Here is a 20,564-nt window from a genome sequence, read left to right as displayed (position 1 = left end):
AGAGAAGAAGAAAAAGGGACAAAGTCCAAATGACTCCACTGTCATGAACTGAATAGTAAAACTAGCGGTTTATGATATGAGTTCAGTCCCAACTCCGATATTCCAAGCTGAATAGTAAAACTAAGAACTTGGAATATGAGTATTGTTATCTGCCTCTAGCCTGTGACCCATGTGAGATGGAGCCTAAAATGCACTCACACCAAAAAAAAAAGAAGAAAAAAGGAAAGAAAAGAATTTGGTGACGGCTGAGGTTCAAAGGGACAAAAATATAGTTGGAAATTCAATTAAGTGCATTGACAGATTTGAGACCAAGCTCGAGATGATGGTTAATTATGGCGGTCAAAGAGCTGTTATACATATTGAATGGACTTAAGTGTTGGAGCATGAAGAAGCCCATGTTCTCCCTTCCTTTGTTCTCATGTAGCTGGTAAGAGTGGCCAACCATGGGGATGAATTAGAATGTTTATGCAGGTTTCCCGACCACTTAATGTATTCTCATCCTAAAATTCATTCGGTAAGTGCTGGAGCATGAAGAAGCCCATGTTCTCCCTTCCTTTGTTTTCATGTAGCTGGTAAGAGTGGCCAACCATGGGGATGAATTAGAATGTTTATGTAGGTTTCCCGACCACTTAATGTATTCTCATCCTAAAATTCATTCGGTAGATGGTAATAATCTAGGGAATGATCAGTTTATGGGTAATATCTTTGCTTGAGGACAAGCAAAAGCTTAAGCGTGGGGAAGTTTGATCTGTGCGCATGCTACACATCATTTTTACTACTGTATACATGGTTTTGATGATGAATTTTTAATGATTTTCACCCTAATTGAAAATGATCGCAGGAAATCAAGAGTTTGGGACAACTTAGAGTGAAGATAGCATAAAGACATGCTGATATGGTGAATAGGGAAGCATTTCGGCCCATCTAGAAGAAAGACCCTGCTGAAAATCAAAAGGTGAGCACTTCGGCCCACCAAAGAGGGAGGCCCAACTACAGCCCTAAGGTTTGCTAAGGAGAGGGGAGCATGCTAATACAGTATGAGGGGCGCCATTCTGGGTTTAGCAGATAGGAGGCGCCCTCTTGTTCTCAGTTTTTCACAAAAACACCCCCTCTCTCAGCTGGACTTTACACCAACTTCCCAAAAATTGCATTTCAGCCATGAAATTTCCCCAGGTTTTCACAAGATTTGCACAGAGACTCTCAAAGGTCACAACATTGAATTTAACTGGGAAAATGGCACATTTTGACTACTCAATGGCCAAAAATACCCCTGAAGTGATGCCTTTAAGGTATCAAAATACAGAGTTATCAGGTAGTGGGCAGAAGTTATGCTTTCATTAATAAAACACGACTGATCCTTTCTAATAGGGTGATCTGATTTGTCTCTGCATAAGCTTGTCATCCTTTGATAGGTAGGAAGACTGGTTTGCTGTTCCATCTACTAGTACAACTAGACATGACCTGCTAGTTCCTAGTAAGGTCCTGAGTCTTTAAGAGAAGAGTCTGACCAAGAGGGAGGATTAGTTAGAAGTACAACAGTAGCAATTCGGTTTGCTTTGATTGAAGTCAAACCTAGTGTTGCTTTATTAGTCCCTCACTCCCTTTGTTTACCAACCTTCTAAAAGAACAATCTCTCTTATTGACTAAATTAGTCCCTCACTCCCTCACTCCCCAAAATCTGGATTGGTCCATTTGGGGGTTATTGTCTTGCTAGAATTCATTATTTCTGAATTGCTCAAATCAGAATAATCTCTCCTGGGTTTCTCGTAATGCATTGGTTTTGACCTACTGCATGTTGGCCAACTAGAATGAAGGCCTCCTTTGAAGTACTCTGATGAATCACCCTATTTTCATCAGCTAAGACTTTTAGCGTGATGAATATAGACTGGTTGTTAGGTAATTTTGTGTAGTCAGCTTGTAGAACATGTTGCCAATAAGGATAAGGCCTAAACTCAAATTGGAATCATTATAATAGGATCCCGGAGAAAGATTTGAAGATGATTTGAATAGCCTTGCTGTCTTCAAAAATTGCTTAATAACATAGATTAATGGTGTTTTGTTCCAAAGAAACCAAGTGGTATTTCTCAAAACATGAAGTCAGGTTGTAGTGAAATAACTATTAGATTGTTTTATTATGGTAGCTTATTTCTCCATTACCTAATTTGAGTCCTTTTACCACACTAGTTTGAGATTTACCTTTGGTTACTCTTGGTGCTGGCACTTCGCATTTTGATAACAAGAGAAATCTCCATGGGATTTGATTGTGGTAATCATTTTTGATTGACTACTACATACTTTGGAATTGGAATCTGCCTGGGTTCAGGCTTTGACTGATCACGAGTCCTGCTTATGTTTCTTTTTCTTTTGATACTAGTAAGTGCTCGAGTAATTTTGGAAATTCTTGAAGATGTTGATTCTGGAATGTTTGGGTGTCAGGGATCATGTTTCATTTGAATGGTTAGTGCTCATGCTACAATAAATTTTGTAATGGATGTAGTGCTCTTACTTGAATGGTTTTTGTGTTGAATGTTGGTCTTGGAATTGATGGATGGAATGAATGAATGAATGCATATTAGAGTGTTTTTCTCTTTGTAGGTGATCTTACCCCTGAACCCACTACCCATAATCGTTCTAACCACTAACCACCACAATAAACCAGCATGAAACCAGTCCCAAACCCACCTCCTTTTGTCCCACTAACTATTGTAAGTCTTGGCATTAAACCAGTCCCAAACCCACCTCCTTCAGCTCCTATATCTACTGAAATTTTATAGCAGGAAATGGAAATCAGACCTGAACCCACTCCGGGTGACCCATGCCGCTGTTGCAATTTGTAGCAGAAAACCAGCATGAAACCATCTCCAAACCCACTCCTTCAACTCCTATATCTGCTGAAATTTTACAGTAGAAAATCATCCTTGAATCCACTCTTGGTGACCCATACCATTGCTGCAATTTGTAGCAAAAAAACAGTGCGAAACCAACTCCAAACCCACCTCCTTGAACTCCTATATCTGCTGAAGTTTTACAGAGAAAATCAACCTTGAACCCACTCGCGATGACCCGTGCGATCGCTGCAATTTGCAGCAAAAACTTGGTGTGAAACCAGCGCCAAACCTGCCTCCTTTAACCTCTCCATCTGCTGAAAGTTTACAGCAGAAAATCAGCCTTGAACCCGCTCCCAGTGGCCCATGACACTGATACAATTTGCAGCAGAAAACTGGTGTGAAACCAGCCCCAAACCTGCCTCCTTTAACCCCTCAATATACTAAAATTTGACAGTAGAAAATCAGCCTTGAACCCACTCCCAGTGACCCGTGCCACTGCTGCAATTTGCAGCAGAAAACAGGTGTGAAACCAGCCCCAAACCTGCCTCCTTTAACCCTCTACCTCCTGTGATTTTTACAACAAAAAACCAACCTGAGCCCACTCTCAGCTGTCCATCTAACTGCTATAATTTGACCTCTTGAAATGACCCAATCAGTCTTGCAATGACCTCCTTTAACCCCTCCATTTGCTGTGATTTTTCCCCTTATTTCTGAGAGGACATGGATTAAATAAATCTTATAGAAGTTGAGTAGATTAGAAGAGCTATGGATATAGGCTAAAAAGGAGATGAAGTGAGAAACAATTTGAGGACTCAATTTAACAATGCCTATAGACCCCCTAATCCTGGTGAAGGCAGGCCTTGATCCCAAATCTCTGCTGCAACCAGCTAAATTCTTTACCAGCAAGCTAGTCGGCACTCCATATTGTTGGACTGAGGCTTTGTTAAGTTGATATTTTTATGCATAATGTAATCAATCACGGGTCATCTCCAAACATCTTATATTCCTAATTGTCTATGAAGGAATTATAGAAAGGATTTTAGTAGTTTGGACATTCCTTTCATTTCATATCATATAAACATAAGAATGATTTTTTTTACCAGTCATAAGACAAAATGATATTCAACACCTTTACTATAAAATGCACCTTTATCCATTTGGTATTTGTTCTTAGCTATATGGAATTAGAGTGATAAAATAATTTTAAATTACTTCTCAGTGTTCATTATTTCTGAAAATATCATTGAATACTTTAAAAGATTAGGCAATGCTAAGTATTTCATGATTTTTTTGCAATAATATAACCAATGCTTTCTATTTATGGTAATCAATGTTTTTCACTTTAAAGTTGAATTTATGCTCACTATTCTTTTTCTCTGAATATCCTTTTGTTTGTTGATTATGAGGATTTGGTACATATTTTTCTCAGGTGTTGGACACCAATAATGCAGAAAGGGAAAGGATTCCTATAGATCACCTTTCAAAGGTACTCTTGAAATTTGTCTATGGTCATTGATTAGGAGCTTAGTGTACCACCTCTGGATTGTTCTCCAAATATTACATTGGTCTGAATAGTTGACTCTATAGGAACTTCTTGTTCATAGTTTTATTGTCTAAGGGTCAACCAAATTGGATATTTAGGGTCACACAACTGTTTATCTTTTCAGCTGTGGCCCATCCAGGTGGTTCTCTATCCAGATTGATGAAATTATTGTTGCTTTAAAAGGTGAATCCTACCATCATGGTCTGAATAATTGACTCTATAGGAACTTCTTGCTATTTCACGTGTTATGATTTCCTGGCAGCCAATTGCCATTTCAATGGGGGTCTATGATATATGTCACAGGTACAAATTGTGAAGAAAGAATGATAGAGGTACAAATTTTATTGGCAACAGAAAACAGAATGAATTAATTAGTATTGACGCAGGTACAATTGGTTGTGACGTTACAATTCAGTTATTGTTTCAACTGGTGAACATTTAGAGCATTTTTAATTTCCATTTTGTACTTCATTATGGTACCTTGGATTATGCCATTGGTTTCCTTATACCTTTCTTTGAAACTAAGTATTACTGTATCAGTTAACATCTAAATTAATTTGATAGCAGAGATGACTGACTTAAATTTGACAATTATGATATGATTTTCAGAAATTATTGGCATCTGGAAGCCTTGGCTTTGAACACAAATTTTCTAGTGTCAGGTAAAATCCTTCTCTTTAGTTCATTCCTATCGTCTTATGATGAAGTTTGTCATGAATATGGTGCTCTTATGATTTTTGTGTTGAATGGTGGTCTTGGAATGGATGGATGATGAGAAGGAGGTACTCTCGGACATTAGGGGTGGAATGGATGAATGAATGCATACATTGGAGTGCTTTTTTCTTTGCAGGTGACCTTACTCCTGAACCTATTCCCCGCAACCACTGCAACCCACCACCAAAAGTGTTGCACTTAAAACATAACAGATCTTAACATGCCTCCTGGCTTTCCTCCAATCTCTTTCTTTTATTTCACAAGCCACAAACAATATTCTAGTGACTAGGATAGCATCATGTAAAAGGACTAAAATATCCTTTTTGACATGGATAATGCCCTGCTCTCCATGAGGATGAGTCCCCCTCCTTGGGTCCTTGGAGTTCGGTCTTATTTGGAATTGGCAAGGTGTGAACTTTGAGAAGCATCTTTTGCTGTAAACCTAAAGAGAACACCATTATAACTTCTTCCGAGAATCAGGTTTGAATGCTGGGTCCGACTATGATATGGAAAACCATATCATATCTAAAACCTCTGCTACTGCCACGTATACAACAGTTACCTGAGTTATTTAAGTAATCGGTAATTATATTTTTTTATATGTTAATTAAAATTTAACACTTTAACCTATCCGTTAATCTCTAATCTTCCGTTACCCATTCTTCTATCCTTCGAGTTCCCTCTTCTGGTCAACTTCTTCGAGCTCCCTCTTCTGGTTGAACTTTAAGGAAACAAATTTGCTCTGAAAAAAATTTACAATACTTTTTGGCCTAAAGATTAGTGGCTAATTCATTCTTAAGAAGTTTTGCCCTTTGATATCAGGTTCAAACATTTTTAGCTGAATAAATGGGCACATAAATTATTCAGTATTTGATCATGACAAGTTTCATCCTGAAGGGTATAGGCACTAATGAATTTCTGTTCTGTAAACTTACTGCACATTAACAAAGTATGAATTGAAGTTTGACAACTGCATGAAATTGACATTAAACGAGCAATGGAATTCATTTCCAAGCTGCCAAAAAGCAACCCTTAGAATCAAGAATCAACCTACAAATATACATGTATTCCAAGTTTCTTTTTCATTAATTCCACCAATACCTCGTTGTGTAGATCCCTGCTGCAAGTTCTGTCACTCCATCATTTATTCTGGTCTGTCAATATGGCCCGCAAGCCACCTACAAGAGAACAAGACTCGTCATTCCCACTCCAACATATACACAAATATGTAAAGAAGAGGGATCTAATAACAGTGTCTAGCGAATGAGATAACAAACCTAGAAATGTGTTTGTCGTTGCTGGTTGGTGTCGTCCGCGTAGAACATAAAGAAAATCAAATATGATATCGAATACAGAGAGAGGAGAGAAGGACGGAGAAAGAAGAGAGAGAGATTTACCGGTGGTTAGATGTCGTCGTTGGTTCCGTTCTCGCCGGTGATGTGAAGTTTGATTAAGAGAGGGAAAGAGATGACTGTGGGAGAGATTCATCTGAGGAAGAACGAATGGAAAGACATTAACGTCTTTATTATTTGAAATGAATTTCTTTTTTTGAAATGTGATTTTAATTGTTGTTGAAACCGGTTACCTGCGATACCCTGTATTCATCAAAACAGAAAGTCAAAGGTGATTTGTCCATCTCATCCGATATGATATGGAAAACATACCCTGTTAATTGTTGTTCCATATCATAGATTTTCCCCTTAGTTCAGTTGTTGACATTTTGCATCCCAACAAGTATGAATTTGTTGTTGGGTAGCCTTTCATAAGACAAAAGGAAAACAACAATACTAGCTGGTATCCTAGTTAGGGTTCGTTTAGAATAGAGATGTATAAGCACTCTTGACTATTCCTAGGTTCTTGTCCTTTCAAATAATAATAATAATAATAATAATAATAATAATAATAATAATACAATGGCTAGGGACAATGCCATTTTACCTATAATAGCATGCCTTAAGGAACAATTTGTGGTGTGCTTACTTAAGGCTAAGGAGCTATTTCATAACAATAGACATTTAGGACACCTTGAAGGTAGGTCAATTTAATAAAAACACACGAGGGGAGATGTAATGTAGGACTAAAATTACACCCCTTCCCAACCCAAAAGAAAAAGAAAAGAAAATAAAAGACTAGAGCACAAGATACTAGGATTTTGAAGGAGAAAATAGTAGAAAAAAGGACAAGATGCTAGGATTTTAAGTATAATTATTTTTTTTTCATTTTTTGTTGCTATATGTGATTAGATAGTCAATGGCTATTAATTTACAAAAATTATACCTATTTACTTTGTTTTTTTTTTCTTTTTTGTTGCTTTTCTTTGCAGGTTGTAGAGAAAGAAAGGATTGGATGAAGACTACAAAGAGTATTTTATTTTTGAGCTGTTAAAAGGAATTTCTTTTGGACTACTCTATATTTGATTTGTAGGTTGTTAAAAAACGAAGACATGTACTCAGAAGGAAGAATGAATATAATGAGGGTTGAATGTTGTGCTTTTTTGTTTTTTTTTTTGTTCTTAAAATGATGATAAAAGTCAATTGGAATTTTATGGATAAGGTGTATCTTTTTAGATTTTATATATATTTTCATATAGGTTTTATGTTTTGATTGAATATATTTTCATATAGGTGTATCAATTGGAACTTTTATGTAGCAATATTCACAATATATTGCACTTTTTAAAAACAAATATGGGACATTTTTAGAGGCGGTCAAAAGTGCCTCTAAATATTAAAGCATACAAATTTTTTCCTTTTCTTAGATTTCTTTTTGAGGCACATAAAATTGCCACAAAATCTTTTAAGGCATTCAAATGCGCCTCTAAATTGAACTTTTAGAGGCACTTGTAACTGCCTCTATACAAGACTTTTAGCGTTAGTGCAATAAAGGCAGTCGTACGTATAATCGTATAAATCTACCTCTAAAGCTCAATCAAGTCCCTCTAAAACATTTAGTGACAGGGCTTTTAGAGGCACTTACTTGGCCGTCTCCTATAACCTTTAGAGGAAATTTTTACTCTTTTAGAGTCCGTTATGGCTGCCTCTATAGATGAATTTTCCAGATTCATGTTGGTATATGAGCCCAACTGCAAAAAACAGTTCAGCTCATATATCTATCCATATTGAAATGGGCATATCTTTCTTTAATCTAATTCTAATTAGATTTTACAAGCATTGGACGAATTGGTCCATGTAATAGCCCATCAAACCCCTGGCCTAGATCTATATTTGATAACTTAATCAGTGATCTAAGGGGCTGTAATCCGTCCCCAACCAACCATAGATTCAGTCCATGTAGGTTGGATCAAAACTAGGTCAAATCGGCCTAGGGTTTAGTACCCAAAACATGCATTAATCCACATAGATTATGATAAAAATTCTCAGTTATGATTCACAATCATAATAGAATATAAAAGTTAACTAATCAAATTATATAATTAGGGCTGATAATGTGATGGTTCGAATCCAACCCGGACAAATGCAGGATCCCAATGAATTGCTATCTCCATATTGATTTCCATTTTCCTTTACGATCTCCAGTGAGTCATCGGATGTAAATAAATAGAAAAAACCCAAATTTCTAATGCTTACACCAGAAACAATCTAATACATTCTTTCTAAAAAGAAAATGAATTAAGTACATACCAAATAATCAAATAATCAAACGGTGTGAATTAAACTAGCCACCATCAAAGATTTCGATCTCCATCACACTTTCAACACAAGAATTCAAGAATTCAGCATAGAAGAATTCCATAATATATCAGAAAGTATAGAGATTAATTTTCAGATCATTGGTCCCAAACCTGAGAACCGAATTCTCAGTTTTTTATGATGACTAGGTCAAATCGGCTTGATTTGTTCTTGTCAATTTGATCTTTCTTTCAAATTTGATTCAGACGTAGTGCTCTAATACCACTATTGGAAGGGTTAGATGGATGAACGTTGTTCTCTTATGGATGGCTGAACCATGCTAAATGTATGGGTGAAATTTCAAAACTTTTCTAACCCTTTTGGGAACCAATTTCCTAGTGTTTTGAAAAACTGCATTTTTCGGATCGATCTTGCACTGAACTAGACCTGATTTGAAACCAAATCAAAAGGGAAAAATATACCTGATATAGATACCACAAGCACAAATCAGTCCTAAAACCAACATCCACTAAAGGTGGCATAGTGTATAGGTGAAGCCGGTTTAACAACACTGTTTTTTCCAAAACTACTATCCAACTTGCTTGGATTGAATGGAGTGAGTGAGCCTGATCTTCCTCAATGTTTTTCCTTGCAAAATCCTAAAGAAAAACTGATTAAAATTAGTTCTTGAAAGCCCTAGGTAGAATTAGGGTTTCTTGGAAGACAAGAGAGAAGAAGAGAGAGCAAGAGTGTGAAGACTTCTAGCCTAGTTTGCCCTCTTCTCTTTTGTCTCCTTATGAAGCACTTTCCTAATCTAATTAGGAGATTATCCAAATCTAATTTGGATTTGGACTCTATTAAGAGATAAACCTTATCCTCTTAAAAGGATAGGTGCTCCATACCCAATATCAAACCCGGGTTCGACCCAAAGCACATGACAGCTTAAGTTGTCATGTCACAGCTTAATTAATCTTATTAATTTTGGGCCTTAGGCGCCCATTTACTTCAAAGGCTCATGATCCAAGTTGTTGAATGACCACTTTAGGCCTGATATTGTATGGTGTGGGACCCCACAATGATCTTACACAAGCCCATATGGGTTCTGCCCAACCTCTGAAAGAGGTTATGCGGAATTCACTGCTTAGGATAGTGAACCCCTAACCTAATCAACATTGGCCCAGTTTGGACCCAACATTTACACCTAAATGATCATTGGATTCAATCACCCTATAAAGACCAAAGGATAATGGACTCATGTAAGACAAAGCCCATAAGGTAATTAGCCCTCTAATGGTCTCTTACACTTAACCTCTCAGCCCATATAATGATCAAACACTACCCGACAAGGAATGACCTATGCCCTAGCTACAAGGAGTAGTGCCACACTCTCTATTCGAATAGATCCTAAGATTAAAACCTTTTACAAACATTTTTCATGAAATAGTAGTATATATAACATATAAATACTTTTGCAAAACCAGGTTTCAAACACAAGTGAAATCCACTACCAACAATTTAGGTTTCCATCAAAGAGAGTGTAAACCCTAATATTCATTTTATCCGACAAAGGTGAAATCCACTATCCCAACATACCTAGGTATTTAACCCATAATGGATCTCATTGGTTGGCATATCGAAGACAGCCTACTCCAACACCTAGTGCAATACCATAATTAAGTTTAAGGTTATGTATAACTTTTCAGTTTTGCCCATATATCTCCAAGGTCTAAGGCATAACTGAAAATTGGTATAGGTTCAGTGCTTCTAATAAACTGATGAGAGTAGAATTTATCACATTTTTATCCCCAAATATTATGTCTTGCATACTTAATTAGTACTTAATTGGACTCATATTTCTTGTATTTCGGTTCAGGGCATGAAAGAAGACGTCAGGAGCAAAGAAAGGCAAATCGGATGATTTTCACAGTTTCGGTACCGCTCAGTAATCTGAGCCTAACTCGCGTATCTGAACTCCGATTGGGCTGATTCAAGAACCACTGGATAAATAAGAGAAAAATCCACAACTTTCATGTTTTGGGCTTTCGCAGATTCAGCCTGAATCGAAATCAAATCCGGGCCCGAAGTTGGGAAAAATTCGTAGGAATGCCCAATCCGCAGCTGAAGCCCAACTTGCAAAGAAGCCTAGTAGCAGCCCATTTCGCAGAGGAGGTCTAATACGAATCCAAGAATAAGAAACTGAGAAGAGTCTTATCAGATCTAAATTTATGATGTAATCCCATATAAAGATAAAGAGATTGAGTTCATTAGATAAAGAGATAAGAGTAGGATTAGACTAGGACTTTCTATTTTTGAGAGATTAATTTCAAGAAATAGTAGGAGACCACCCCCTCCCCTTAAGCTATATAAAGGGGGTAGGGGGTGGACTAGAGAGGCATCAAGAAGCAGATGAGCAATCCAGCTATCAAGCAAGAAATCTGCAAGAAGGAGGTGGCGGCAAGGAGAAGAGGAGATCTCAACTCCAAGGGCGTAACCATGAGTTCTTTCTTTCCTCTTGTTTGTTTTATTTCTTCTAGTATGAACTAATTTATATGTCGTTAGGGTTGTGGAAAGCCTAATCATATCAATGAATATATTTTTATTCTAATTTATTCAAGATCGTGATTTTCATATAGTCTATGAATTATCTTGCTTAATGCTATTAGGAGTGACCATCTCTTAATTGATCAGGCATATGTGAATGAATCGAGAGAGGAATTCACATAGCTGACCACATAATTCATGGTGTGAATTGAATGGTATATAGGGGTATATACACATGATTCATTTGAATATAATAGTTTTTCCTTGGACTTAATGCGCTTCTATCTTGAGAACTCTAGTCGAGAGATCGAGGGGTTACCTGATAGGAGTAGTTTTAGTATATCTCGAGAGAGAATATTAAATAAAATTGGAAAGACTTCAGCTTATGGGAATGACAAATTATCTTGGATAATCTCATCCATTAATATTCATTGGAATGATTAGGTGGACCGAAAGCCCTAGCGAATTCAACCAATCGTTACATACTTCAGCATTGTTACTTCTGCTCTTGTTTTCCTTTTTCTGCTTTTTCATTAGTTCTTATTCTCAAATCTGAAATTCGATTGTTTAAATAATTAGGGAAGGCTGTAGTTCTAATACTTATTTTGTTAAATCCTCGTGTGAACGATATTTTTATACTACTTGATAACTAGTGCACTTGCTAGGGTTATATTTATAGCTATCATAAACACCCACTGGCTATACTTGGGGTCTAACCCTAGCAGTTGAGACAAACTACTCCAACTCCTTAGCACTAGTATTAGTCTTATTAGGATAAACTCTCTCCAAGTCTATCCAATGGTTGAGAACATTCTAAACTAACACGAGTCTCTTAAGTATCCAGTTTAAAGGGTAATACACAGAAACATACCAATACTAACATGAAACAATAATGTACTTTATTTATTTACAAATAAATGTTCATGTACATCAGTCCGATTGGAGATAAGGGCATATACTGTCTAACATCTCCACCGTTGTGGGCTTCTCAGGTTGGTGACTGGTTGAGAGCTTTCCATTGGCCTCATCGGATTCCTAGTTCTGATGGCCCAAGTGTACTAGACTCTCTTCTAATAGGACAATTGGTTGTAAAAACTAAGGATGCCATGTGATATGCAAATGCTCATGCATCTATTTATGAATGAGATATGCCATTACTCACAATAAACCTCAAGGAAGCAACACAAGATTTATTTATTTTTAAGGACAGATCATGACAATAAACTAACCTTATATAAACTAAGAAGTATAACAACCATTGTAAATATGAAGCAAGTGTTAAACAAAACATTAACAAATGTTTCTTGAGATGAGAACTTCACCTCACTGCAACCGAAGCAAGAAGTCGAAATTGATTAAGAGCCTGATTATTGTGAAGCAAGCATTCTACTCTCTTTTCTTTTTATTCTTTTATTTCTTTTGATTTTTCTTTTTTTTTTTTGTTTTTGTTTTTTCGACACAACAACTTTACTGATGACCATTTAATTCTCCTCAAAGGTCACTCAAACATGCCTGACTTACTAGCCACCGCCCAATTAACTTCCCAATTTTGAACAAAGATAGGACCTCATGTGACTCATTTATAAACAGGTGGAGCCATCTTAAGAATGGTGCTAATCTTCAAAGGTGAAGAGTCTGCATAATATATCCATGGCCCCTTAAGGAAATGTCTTCCAACTTATTTGAAGCAACAATAGACAACACCTTATCTAAAAAACAACTTCAGTTCAAGAAGATATCCACTGAAACATACGTAAGTCTGACCTTTGTTTTACTTGAGGCACTAAGTACTAAGTTCTAATCCAACCCAAGATCCACCAAAGTCCAATACATACCTCTGAGTCCAAAGACGAAGCTTTTTTTTAACCAAAGAGGATCTCCCTCTCTTGCTGAAGGCACTGTAGCAATTAATCTTTGAACTAGAAGTTGGCTTGAGGAGTCCCCCTCCCCCCCATCTCACCAATCTACGGCAACTGCTATCACGTATTAAAACAAGAAAGCACCTGGCTTTCGGTAGGTGGCAGATGAATCCAGACAAGTGGCAAAATTTCTGTCATTTTCCCTTTGGGGTGGGATCTAACACCTATTATTCAGCCAATTTAAAGGCTTTAGAATGAAATAATTGGGCCTTCCTAGGATCACACTACTGGCTCCCATGTGGCAATCCAACCATGAATTGACAAATTTATTTTAAAGGTGAAAGAGAACACACATTGCAAGCTTATGAGCAAGAGGCGACTATGTTGCAAAACATTACTTCCAGCCATTCAGACATCACATAGAGAATATATAACAGTATAATAAGTTGGGATCGTGCACGAAAATTGTCATCACCCTACCACATACTGCAATTCACATGACGAAACGTCTATAGGTGCCATGATGAAGAGATAGAATCATCACAAGGTTTGACCAAAACATAATTTTATAATGATATGCTGAAAATGAACCTTAAGATCAAGCCGTAAAGGAACCAACTAATTTATTTTCCATAGAATAAGCCATACCTAGATAATTTGCACTTTGCTAAAAATGCAAGACACCTCAAAGCATGTGGTGATGGGAAACTTACTTGGGAGGGAGTGCAAACAATATTATTACCGAACAGTCAGATATAAATGTATTGATTCTAATACTTTCCTTGTGCTGTCCACATATCGACAAAGATCAAGTATGTTGAAGATAACAACACTCTCCATGCACAAATCAGGTGAGCAGGAATCTCAATTGAACTCAGCTGTTAAAACTCTCAAGCCACAACAGAGTACACACAAGAGGGATTGCTGTGATTATACGATAGTCAAAGTGTGACAGAAAAAACAAGCCAGATTCTTGTCTCATGTTATCACTTTAGGAACCATAAGACCTACTACCATCCTGGATGGAGGGGATATAGTTGGGTAAGCCATAGCCCTGCTAAAACAATCAGCTCCCTACTGCCCTTGTTAGAAGAAAGAATACCCAAAATCTTCCTTTAATACTCAATGACATTCTTAAAAATTAGTAAGGAAATTATCTCACATTATGCAATGAAAGAGACCATATTATAGGCATCTAGGTCAACAACCCACATTTTTGAAAAACCTCTTGTACTTCATTACTTATTTTTTGCTTGGTCCGCTGCCTAAACCTTCAATTTTACCCCAAATTCCCAATCAGACTCTTCCAATCTCTCCAAAACACCTAAAAACCCAAAAATTCCAATTTTAAGATCTAAAGCCCCTAAATCCAGTGTTAAACCCATCTGATATCAATCCGATGGCCCTAATCAACCACCGTCTACACTTTTACCCTCAGATCAGGCACTACCATCAAACTCAAGACCTCTCAAAATACCTACCGATAAAATTTCAGCTTAAGATTCTTTTGTTTACCCCTTCATCAAGCAAAGATTCCATTCCGATGTCTCTCATTAGCCTAAACACTTGGAACCCAAATTCCCTTAATCTTAACACATCCAAACCAATCAGACCACACCACTAAACTCTGGATACATCAAAATACCAGCCCATAAAATCTCAGCCCAAAATTCCCCTATTTACCCTCTCATCAAACAAAGATTTCATTTCGACCCCTCTCGTTAGCTTAAGACACCCATAATCCATTCCACTTGATTAAAATACATCTAAACCAATCAAACCTTGCCAATCACCCTAAAATGCCAAATACCCCCCTTCATATGATATTTTAACCCAAAAATAACTCTATTTACCCTCAATTGTACCAAGATTCCATTTCAAGGCTTCAAATCCGCCCGATCCAGGCTCATCTGGCCCAATCTAACCTTACGAATCACCTCAGATTGTCCAAAAACCCTATCTTGTGAAAGTTTACCCAAAACTAACCTTGTTTGCCCCTCAATCAAACACAGATTTCTTTCTGAGGCTCTAAATCAACCGAATCAATCCCTTCCTAGATTTGCCCAATCCAGGCCCATTTGGGCTAATCCAGCCCTACCAATCAACTTAGAATGTTTGAAAACCCCATCCTGAGAAATTTCAGCCAAAAAATACCCTCATTTATCCTTACATCTAAAAAGATTCTATTTTGGTCAATCTCATTGGCCCGCAGGTCAGACCAATATCAACCCTCCAATTTGATCCAAAATCTCAGTCACTCATCCTAGATCCCAGTTTGATTTCTCTTAGACCCGATTTGACCAAATTTGCCTGAAATTACAAAAATACCCCATATTTGCTTAAAATTATGAAACGCCCTTTAACCTTACCTATAAAATAATCCTAAACTTTTCTGATTTGGGTTAATGCATTGTTCACTTCCCTCTTCGTTCGAACCAGAGCAGCGGTGCGGGTACTCCGATAATCCTCTCTCTCTCTCCTCTCCTCCTCCTCCTCCTCCTCCTCCTCCTCCTCTTCCTCCTTCTCTTCTTCTTCTTCTTCTTCTTCTTCTTCTTCTTCTTTTCAAATCCTGAATCAATGTTCATCTTCTTCAACATTCGAACAAGAGCTGCGGCGACCAAATGGCAAACCCCTCCTTCCCCAAGCATGCAACTGGCTAGTTTTCTCCTGTGCTCTCTTTCTCTCTCTCTCTCTCCGCATTGCCCCTGAACTCTTTACCTCGGTATCCATCCATCATAAATTTAACACAACAAAAACTAGTCTAGCATGAAATGCTAAATGCAAGTGTATATGACCATTGCTTATTTTTTAGAAATCTACTTTACTGATCTACACTGAGTACACTATTAACATAGTAAACAAAGAAGTTGCTCATTTAAGGATATGCTATTTTTCTTTAAAGAAACTCCATCAAGATTCGATCTAAAAAAACAACACAAAAAGGGAGAAAACAGGGGAAAAACCAAAAAAAAAATCAAAGAAACCTCAAACCCCAGCTATCTAAAACTAGAATTGAAGGCCAAATGATCTTAGGAATTTAGAGAAACAAACGGAATTACTTTATATTTTCTCTCTTTATTTTGGATATTTTTCAAAACCAAATAACAGGAAATCACTGAGATTTTAAAACCAGCATATACCAAATTGTTGTTTAAAAGTCAAAACCGATTGCCACGAGTGAAACCGGTAAGGAAAAGGGTGTTCATAACGTTCCCAGCGTCCCTAGTGGAGTCTCCATTCTATGAACGTCAGAAAAAATCTGGCAATTCACATCATGGTTGAGCAGACATCATGGTTGAGCAGATGGAGTTGCCACCCATCAGAATAGATAATTGGGAGTGATGGGCCTCTTGGAATTGCATTTTTCAAAATTAATCGTGCACTAGTGACTCCACATTCCTTGGCCTAGATAAGGCTGGTATGGGTAAGTTGAGACAGAGAGAGGGAAGGGATTAGGCACCCCTCTCTCTTGTTGGTGTGATTGCCAAATTGCTTTTTCTAATTATTTTTTTAACAATGAAGGTTTTCATATTCGGATTGAGAGCAATGTTCTCTGGCAACTGAAAAGGACATTAAAAGTGATTCTTTCTCCTCTTCTTGACATGGCCCCCTTTTGGACGCAGGGGCCTGAGCAAAAGGGTGAGATACCATGTCCCCACCCCTTTCTATCAGAACCCCCACCTTTGGACTCAGTTGGCTGGTCTGAAGAATTGAAAGAGACTATCAATCCTCACAAAAGCCAGAAAGCACAACAACTCTCACACCCAAACTCAGAACACGATAAAAGCAAAAGCATAGGACATCAAGCAAGCAACAACTAAGGAGATAAATAGAAAAATAAAAAGAAAAAACTAAAAAAATGAAACAAACTACCTACTCGATAAAAAGAACTTTGAACAAGAGGAAGAGGATATGAGGCAAGGGATTTTACCTCTTGTGGCCTGAAATGAATAACAATGTTGTAGAACAGTTTGGAAAGTTCAGTCTCTTGGCGAGCTCTTTTTAGTAGTGGAACTTTAGCTTGGTTTCAAACAGAATGGTTATGCGGATGGAACCATCGACGACAATATGCAGTAAGAGAAAAGAAAACAAAGAAGAGAAGAATCCCTTCTTCCATTGAAATGTTCGATTAAAGGGCTTTTTTCTAGGGTTTGACAAAATTTTAGAATAGGATTGAGGGGGGTTCTGTTAATTCTCAAGATGGAAGAAGGGTTTTATCAAGTTAGGGTTTAAAGGGATAGGAAAGACAGGGGTGAAAATGGATCAGATCAAGATCCAATCCCATCCTAGATCTGATCCTATTTGGTCGAATTCGGATTCCCCCTATTTGGATCTTTGGATTGGATTCGAATCACCCCTATCCGATTCAATATATATTATATAGATATATATATATATATATATATATATATATATATATATATGTGTGTGTGTTATTTATTTATTTATAAATATATCTTTTATATTATATTTTTATAAATTTGTTATATTATTTATTTTCTATAAAAAACATGTATATATATGATGAAAATAATTAAAAAATACTTGTATATTTTGTTTTTACTTTATTTAAATTAGTATATTTTATTTTTCTTTTAATAATTTATTAATTTTTAAAGAAAACAAGTCGGATCGGATTAGATCCAAAGATCCGACTTATCAATAGGATTCGAATTCAAATTGAGTCCTATCAGATTCGATCGGATTTGACATGAATAGTATTAGATTGGATTCAAATATACCCTAATTCGAATCCGATCCGATCCATTTGCATCCCTAAGGAGGGTTTAATAACTTGGGGTCCAAAGGGTAATTTTATAATTTTTGGGGGTAATTTGGGATAAGAGGATGTTTTAGTGATTTAGGTTCAGAGGGAAAATTGGTAATGTGGTCCGAAGGGGTAGATTTAGAGAGGCAATCAAATAATTTAAAGAATGAAGGGTATTTTGGTACTTTTGTAAATAGGTTTTTTTGGAGAATGAAGGGTATTTTGGTCATTTGACATGATGGATATTTTTTGAAGTTTGGAAGGAGGGGTGTTTTGGTAATTTAGTTAATGGTATTTTGGTAATTTGGTAATTTGGGAAAAGGGGATTTTGGGGATTTAGTTAATGAAGGGTATTTGGGAAAATTGGAATAAATGGTATTTTGGTGACTTGGGCAAGGGAAAATTAGGTAATTTGGTATAAAGGTATAATGGGAAGAGGGGTATTTTGGTAATTTGGGCAAGGGGTATTTTGGGAATTTGGAAGAAGGGGGTATTTTGGGAATTTGAAAGAAGGGGTAATTAGGTAGTTTGGTATGAAGGTATTATGAAAAGAGGGGTATTTTGGTAATTTGGGCAAGGGGTGTTTTTGGAATTTGGAAGGAGTATTTTGGTTATTTGAGCAAGGGGTATTTTAGGAATTTGGAAGAAGGGGTATTTTGGTGATTTTGGTCAAAGGGTATTAGGTGAGATCAATAATGGATTTTGAAGATTTGAGGTTTGGATTCTTTGGGTTTCAGTAGGGTCAAAATAGTTTAATCGGTGTTTGAGAGTGAGTTGGGGGTTCAAACAGAAGACTAAGCAAAAATTGGGTGTTGACACTCTATAAATAGGAGGTGAAATCCTTGATAAGGGGATCCTTTTTTTCAGCACTTTAAGCATTCATTTCCCTTTGACCCTCAGCCTTTGGAATTTTGTACTTCCATTACCTTTCTTCTATCCTTGGCATTTTGATCCCAACTTCCCATTTGCTTACACCACTAATAGAACAATGATTATTGTTCCATGTAATTCATAACACAACTACAACCATACATAGTACAATGTCTATGATAATTCAAAATCAATATTTTCATTTTCACAAAGAAGTGGTATGGTTTTGAAACACAACCATGCACCCTTTTTATCCATTAAAAGAACACCCTCTTAATGATTATGAAAAAGAGTAGCGAAAAGAAATTCTTAATTTAACTCTTTCTACATTTGGGTAATTCATTGGCTTGATTGATCACATCCTTTTTTTTTTTTGTTGTTGTAAATGGTTGATCCAGGGTTTATTTGAATGTTTTGGAAAAGAGGAATATTGATGAGGAAGTTTTAGCTTAGAAATGTGTATAATGTTGAATATGGTTTGGAATAGGCCTCAAGTTGAAAATATTCCAAATAAAGGAGAGTTAGGATTAGTTCTAGTTTTGGGTCTTAGGATGGAGGGATAAATGATGTTGGATTTAGGTTATCTTGGTATCGCTAGATTTAGAGTTTTGAGCTCTACATATGAGGCTAGGTTTCTGATTTGATATGAAGTTAGGCTTCAGATAAGAAATATTCCATATGGAGGGTTAGAGTCAATTCTAATTTTGGGTCTTAGGATAAAAGGGTAAACAATGTTGGATCTAGGTTATCTTGGTGACATTGCATTCGGAATTTCAAGATCTACAAGTCTACATATCTAAGGGATCTACTTTAAGATTTAATGTAAAATAATGTTCTGGGTCGAAAAGATTTTAGATGGAGAGCCAAAATCAGTTCTAATTTTGAGCTTTAGGATGAAAGGGTAAATTGTGTTGGATTTGAGTGATATTTGTATCATTGAATTTAGAATTCCAGGCTCTATATATCTATGGAGTTTGGATAGGGCTGATTTGGAGGTCCAAATTTAAAACATTCTAGAAATACTGCCAAATTTCAGGTTCTATACATCTAGGTTATGTGCGTAATGCGGGTCAGTCCAATTGACTCTGATACGGGTGATGTGGGTAGGTCGGCCTAACAATTGACTCATTAATAGTCTGGAGAACTCGGTCTGGCAACAAATCGATGTGACAAGTCAGCGAGCATGACTTGTAGGTCGCCGTTAGTAACTTTCTTAGCTCGGTTGGTCTCTGAGGTAGGTCGCTCCCTTCTCAAAGGTCCTTTAGGTCGACCGGGCCGAGGTACCTTAGGTCGGCCCTGGTGAGGAGCTACTAGCCGACCTGTCAAGGTGATCCACTTACTCAACGCTGAGGTGTCACTTGGAATTCACGTGTCGTGATTCAATTCAGAGGACTAAATTACCCTTCATCAATTGCCCCCCACTCCCGAGTTAGCATCAGCTCGGCAAAGGGAGTAACTCTCAATATGGTAATTGGTCCGGCTGGTTCGTAAATTGCTAGGCTCGCCCACTTAATCCGGTTTGAGAATAGGTGGGACCGCAGAAATTTCAAATTTCAAAGTTTAGAAAGGCATGCACTAGATGGGCGCACAAAGTTCAAAATTCAAATAGTCCGTGTGTGGTGCCACCTTCTTAGCCGTTGATTCGTTGGTAGCGTGCCTCAATCGTTGATTCTTTTTCCTAGTAGACTATAAATAGGGGGTCCCCACCGAGGTCTCACTTGCATTGTTTTGGAGCTTTCACTAAGGGAGAGAGTGACCTGTTGGAGGAGAGCTTTGTTGGAGAATCGTCGTTTGTTCGCCCGTCGAGGTCTA

At 37.1% G+C, this 20,564-nt stretch overlaps 1 long non-coding RNA gene across 1 annotated transcript; it reads left to right on the top strand.

Moving 5' to 3' along the window:
• The first annotated feature begins 1,001 nt into the window (after positions 1-1,001).
• On the top strand, positions 1,002-7,685 carry LOC148802344 (uncharacterized). The gene is made up of 4 exons (XR_016082902.1): positions 1,002-4,314; positions 4,496-4,554; positions 4,675-5,033; positions 7,409-7,685. It is a non-coding gene; the product is annotated as an uncharacterized LOC148802344 (long non-coding RNA).
• The last annotated feature ends 12,879 nt before the right edge of the window (positions 7,686-20,564 follow it).

The sequence above is a fragment of the Nelumbo nucifera genome, chromosome 2 (genome assembly GCF_055504915.1).
Source record: "Nelumbo nucifera cultivar China Antique chromosome 2, China Antique-T2T, whole genome shotgun sequence".
Taxonomy (NCBI): Eukaryota; Viridiplantae; Streptophyta; class Magnoliopsida; order Proteales; family Nelumbonaceae; genus Nelumbo; species Nelumbo nucifera.
Note: the sequence above shows the minus strand (reverse complement) of the source record. Positions and strands in the feature narration are given on the sequence as shown.